We start from the raw sequence: 6,747 nt of genomic DNA on the forward strand, positions 1-6,747 counted from the left end.
ACGACTCGTGCTCTTGCGAATATTAAAATTTGCACATAAGTTGGGTTGTCAATGGAGCCCTAGAAATTCTATGGGTTTTTCATGAGTATAGCCCTTGAGTGATTCAAGACCTATTTGGGAGTTTAGAGCTAGAAATACTAATGTGTTGATACAAAGATACATTGCAAGGCGCTGGTTAGGAATCCACTGTTAATCGTAATACCGAGCAGCCAAAGTGAGTACTCTACTCACTGAGAAAGATACTATGTTTATTTTATAGTAGCCTTAAATGATATGTTTGTTTAATCCGAGTTGACGATATTTTATGATAATATGTGTTCGAGTGTTTTTCAGTATTTTCAAATATGTTAAGATATGATGGTGGTGTTTTATGTGTTTTAAGATATGAGTATGAAAGTATGAATTGAGCTATGTTAAGATGAGTTTTAAAGTATGATGAGAATGAGATATGATTTATGTGATTTATGGTGAATAAATGATTTCATGAGATGTTTATGATTTATGAAAGGGGTATGAGTTGAAAGCATGAACATGAAAGCAAAAGTAAGATGATTTTATAGCATGAAGCATAAACATGGATATGAATGAGAAGTACATAAGAGATTAAAGTATTGGGACGAGTCCCCAGCATTACACTAATGGACGAAGTCCATTGGGGCGAGCCCTCGATGCTATAAACCTAATGATCATGTTATGGAGGACGAGTCCTCGGAATGAGTGAGTTGCGAGCTCTTACTACCTAGGGGCAAGTCCCTTATGATGTGGTAGTGCAGCAGCAACTATGTAGATTTTAAATTTATAAGTTTACCTCTCGCAATAGTACATATCGATTGTACTATAGTAAGGGTGATCGAACCACAGAGATTATTGATTGTTTTGCGTAATGGAATATTAAAGAGCGTATTTACTTAACTTAAAGATAAAAATAAAAGTAAAGGTTGTAGAATTGAAGCTACAACAATAAAGTGAAGGAATGAAAGCGGAAATTGAAAGCAAACTTAGAAGAAACTTAGGGTGTTGATCTTATCCAATTCTCAACCAATGAAATGCTTAAAGTTTATATGGTTTTTCCTAACACGCATGAGATGAGCGCGTAATGGGCGTCAACCATTACGACGACCTCGACGTGAAAATACTTTCGTTAAGACGTAGTTATAAAGCACCTAGTTTTACATTAATCTACTCCACGTAAAGATTAGTCTATAATTGAAAAACGTTTACACTACGAAAGGTGTGGAGTGATTAATGCTCCCTAACTTACTACTCTACAACACATCCTAATAAGTATACACAATACATGAAAATCCTAATTAGGCCACAATGATAAGATATCTAGTTTCACACCAAACCATTTCACATAAAGTTTAAACTACAATTGAAAAATATTTTAGACTACCAAAGGTGTAAAATGATTGGTGTTCCCTAGCATACCCAATAAGGTGACTCTAATGAGAAATCACACATCATGTCAAATAGCATCATTACACAAGACATCATTCTCTTTCAAAAATGTTGATTTTACTCACGAAATCGAAGAAAACTCATAGACAAGCCTAACTCTTTTTCATGAATAATTTAGATTGGAATCTTGAAGACAAAACCTTTTAGCATGGGTTTTGCAATCCTCTAGCCTTACACAATCATCAAACATATTAAGAAAAACTCAAGAACATCAAGAACACTCCATGGCTTTTGGAAAAGATTTGATTAAACCCTAAGATGAGATTTAGCTAGACATAATTGAATCTAATCTAAACATGAAATTAAAGGAAAACATTAAAGAAACAAGAAAGAAATGCAGAACAACTATATTTAACTTCTAAAATTCGGATTACAAAAAGGAAGAAAAACCTAAGCTAGAACATGAAGAACAAAAGGGAAAAAGAAGAAGAAATTGCTCTATGGAATTAAGCCCAGAAAACGTGCATCAAAGTAAACTAAAACATGAGAAATTAAAGTGATACACTTGAGAAAATCCGAACAAACCCCAAAAGATGCATGTCTAAACCTAAATCCCTAATCTCATATATATAGAGAATTGGATTTACAAAAGACCATCAAGAATTAATTCTAGCCAAGTATTCAGAGCTGGTCGGCGTCCATTTCTGTCCACAAAATCCAACTTATGATTTGAATTGCATAAAGAATTCAAAAGATCTTGAAATATCTGATTTTCTAGAAGACGGAGAAATCAATCGATGGATTATAAAGTCGATCGATCGCATTTCGCTCGATCGTAGTCGGGCTTGTCCTGGTTCGATCGATCGAGTTTCGCTCGATCGACTTTTCTTCGACTGATGAACTTCGATCGATCGATTATAAAGTCGATCGATCGAATTGCCTTGGTCCATTCTTCAACTAACAGGAACAATCTCGAACTCTGGAAATGACTAAAATACCCTTGATGTATTTCCAAGTCTAATTCAAGTGTTTTAAATTAGATTTCAATTAAGACCTGAAAATAAGACAAAACACAAAAACTACAACCACATGTTATATATACAACAAGAATTAGATCTAACAAATATAAATTAAGGGGTCTTGAATCAAATAATTCAAGACTTATCATGATGTTAAGTATGTATGTGAAAGGATATCCTAGAAGCCATCAAGACAAGTCCCAGAGTGATAAGAAAGAAAGAATGTGAAAGAATGATGTACAAGAAAGCATGCATGGCATAGTTTTATATGATGTTTTTATGAGATGTTTTAAGTGAGTTTTCAAGTTAGACGTATCGATATGCCTATGAGTTTGAATGGAACAGAGTATATATATATGGTTACGGCTAGAGCGCATATAATGTTTTAAAGACATTAAGCTTAATTGTGCTTAGATACTTATATTTTCCAAAGGTTTGGAAATGCTTGTATCTCTGTATAGCTAGGTATGATGCCACTTGTTTTCTACTTAGATGTACTTCTATGCTGGTATTTCCCAAAGGTTGAAAGCTTGTATACAAGTATAGCCGAGTCACATAGTATGTATGTAAAAATAGTATAATGTAAATGGGCTTATATGTAAGTGCTTCCAAGCGGTAGATTGGAATGCGTATATATTCACTGCTATGTAGTATGATGTTCACATGTTTATGAAATATCAGTGTTTACTTTATCAGCTACGAAATGTTTTAAAAAAGAAATGTAATATGAATGATAGTTGGTATTGTAAATGTATGATAGAAGGAAAGAAATGTCGATTCAATGCAAAAACTTAGTGAGTATTATACTACGAAGTTGGTGAACTCATACTTTCGCTTATACAGACGTGGCTAACACTACGATCGTGTAGATGTTGATGCTTTGGCAGCAGGCAACGTGGATGTAGATGATGACCTAGTGGCCTTATATTTGGAGTACTATGATTGAAGCTAATCGGGACGGTTATATGTCACGGACTCAAGGGTAGTCCATATTTTGTAGACTTTTGTATATGGCTTGTGCCGCTTGTGACACGTGTTTTTGTACAGGCATTCTTTTAGTGTGTAATTAATACTTTTATTAAGCCTTAAACAGATAGACTATTGTATGGCTCTGTTGTTGTAAATAACACTTGTTAGTTTTATAAGATTTAATTTCCGCTGCATAGATGTTATACTCTGATATACCAATTATGGGATGTGTACTTAGTGTGACTAATCGTCATGCCGCTATGCGGTTCCATTTTGTAAAAAAGAAATAAAAATAAAAATTGGGTCATCACATCAGTGATTGCTGTAGAAAACACATAACTTATCTTTGATATCAATTGATACGAGCCAACTAATACGAAACATAGGAAAATGATAGATAGGCTAGTTCGAGAGAGTCGTGACCTCCAATGGCTACTTTAAGAGCCTGATCTCTTAAACACAGTAAACTGTATTGTACCAAACAATATTCATTATGCATATTTCTGCATTAAATAATCCTAATCGGTTACAAAGATAACTAACAATTAAAATTGGACTCTTAAATTATTTAACTGACCGACTGGGATTAAGATTGACTCTATTAATTCTAGACTACAATACTACACTACTGAAAAGATGCCCTTTGGTGTTGTTTGGGTTAGTGTCGTTGACACCAAACGACATTAAATAGCGTCATTTGAACAATAAACAATGCTATTTAGAGTCATGTACTGTTCAAACGACACTAATTTTAATTTAATATCATTTGAACAGTAAATGACATTAAAAAAATTTGAATTTAGTGTCGTTTGAATGGTAAACGATACTAATTTTAGGAATTCGGCCCTTTCAACGAAGCTTTCAAGGACGCGCTCCGCTGTTCCGCAGAACCAGGCCCAGCAGCCGCAAAGGAGTCAGGCACCCGAGATGTGCCAGAAGTGTAACAAATTTCACTGGGACGTGGTAGAGTAGGGACAGGCACCTGTTATCGGTGTGAACAATTCGGTCATTTCAGTAAGGATTGTACGGCGAAGGTAGGAGCCCACTACAACAAAACGCACTGAGACTGTTGGCTACAACGTGAGTCTATTCACTTATTCCTGGAGAGTTGGAAGGAGATACGGAGGTGGTGACAAGTATTATCCCCATCTTTGGAATTAAGGCATCAGTTTTATTTGATTCAGAAGCTACGCACTCCTTTGTATCTAGCATGTTTGTGAAACTGCCTAGACTATCTGTTAGAACCCTAGAAATTGGCTTAGTTGTAACAACTTCAATAGGGAAAACTGTAACTTGTAGTAGAATAGCACGTGGATGTCCTATAGCCATCAACGTGAGCATTCTTCCAGCTAACCATTGCCTTTGCACGGGTACGACGTAATCTTAGGGATGGATTGGTTAGCTAAACATTTCGCTAGTATTGACTGTGCGCACAAACTCGTAACGCTTAAACCCTGGGAGAGACAGAGATTTCGTTCGTAGGATCACGAGTTAAGTCTCTACCTTCAGTAGTATCTACCGTTTTTACGAGGAGGCTCATAGTCAATGGAGGCCAAATGTACTTAGCATTCATCAGGATAAGGACTTACAAGAAATTCTTGTAGTATACGATTTTCCAGACGTCTTCGCAACAGACTATTTTGGGTTACCGCCCGAAAGGGAGGTCAAATTTGGAATAGAATGCATTCCGGGAATGAGACTCATATCGAAGGCACTGTATAGGATGGTGTCGATGGAGCTGAAGTCCCAGCTGTAGGAGTTATTGGAAAATGGGTTTTATCCACAGAAGTTCATCCCCATGGGGAGCGCCTGTACTGTTCTTGAAGAAGAAGGATGGATCGATGAGGATGTGCATCGATTTTCGGGAGCTAAAAAAAGTCATGATCAAGAACAAATATCTGTTGCCCAAAATAGATGATTTGCTAGACCAGCTGCAAGGCACCAACGTATTTTCAAAGATCGATCTACACGCTTTTGACAGAAAAATATTATAATATAAAATTTTGTCCATATATGAATATAAGTGCTTTGGACAAAATGTGATATAAAAACTAAAAAGTATAAAAAAGTTAGAATGTTTTTTTAAAAGTTAGAATTAATTTTTTTTTTTTTTTTTTTTTTTTTTTTTGAGAAGTGAAAAGAAATAGAGGGAGAGTTAGAGTGGTTTGCCAAAACAACTCCGCTCTATTTGCTTATCCGTTGCTTTTTAAATCAGTTTCTATAGCTCTTGACAAGGCTGTTTCTTTGGATGAAATGCAAGGAAATCAATGATTTTATTTTATTTTTTCAAATCATTTTTCTATTTAAAAAATACTTACACGCATTATACATGTGTTAGACACCTAAATGTATACAATATATATTATATGTAAGGGAAGGAGATTAGCCGTTATTAATTGCTTCCATTTACTCTAAAATCACTAACTGCAACGTCCAAGACAGTTAGCGATTTTTTTAACCACCTATAAAAGCAGTTATGCCGTGAACGTTTATTAATCGGTTAATAACCGCCTGCTTAATTGTACACCCATGGGCGATATGATGGAAGACAAACATGTTCGCAAGGGGAAGATGTCTGGAGTATGTGTGTGTGAATGTAAGTACTTAAATCCAACATCAGTAAACAAACTTGTTAAGGTGATGTTCCAAAAAGTTAGAATAAGCTCTTACGTGGAGATTTACGTAGTTGTTCTAAGAACTGACCCAAAAAAGAGGATAATAAATAATTATTTATGAAAGTAATATCAAAGTCAGGCTAATTTGGCCAATTTATCAAAGTTATCAATCCAATTTATCTGGCTAATTCCAGGACAAAAATTAGTTACAAACTGGTTTAATAAATTGACAAATGTCTTATAACATGTGAGAGACATATGTGACTTTTAATAGACTTTAATGGTGTTAACTTTCCAGTTTTTCTTTTTCTTTCTTTGCTTTTGAAACCTTTCTTCTTCTAACCTAATCTCTTTTAAATAAACCTGACCTTTAATTCTTCTAGCCCATTCTTCTTCGTTGTTTTTTTTTTTAATTTTTAATTTTTAATTTTTTCCTTTCTTCTAACCCTTCTTCTTCATTTTTTTTTCCATGTTCTTTTTCCAATTAATTGGCTTTCACGTGATGAGTAAGAGTTTAGTTGTGAGAGATTTTTTTTTCTAAGTTTTTTCTTCATAGTATGTTCGTGATGGTTTTTAACAAGTTTACTTGATGATTATTTTATGCTCATGAGTATTCCTTTCTTTTTTAGCTAATTTTTGTCCTTTCTTTTTTCTTTTTCTTTTTCTTTTTTTTTTTTCTTTTTTTTTTCTTTTTTTTTTTTTTTGGCATTTAGGATAGCCCAGCAGGACCTAATTTTTTTTTG

This window comes from Alnus glutinosa, chromosome 10 (assembly GCF_958979055.1).
Source record: "Alnus glutinosa chromosome 10, dhAlnGlut1.1, whole genome shotgun sequence".
NCBI classification, from domain to species: Eukaryota; Viridiplantae; Streptophyta; class Magnoliopsida; order Fagales; family Betulaceae; genus Alnus; species Alnus glutinosa.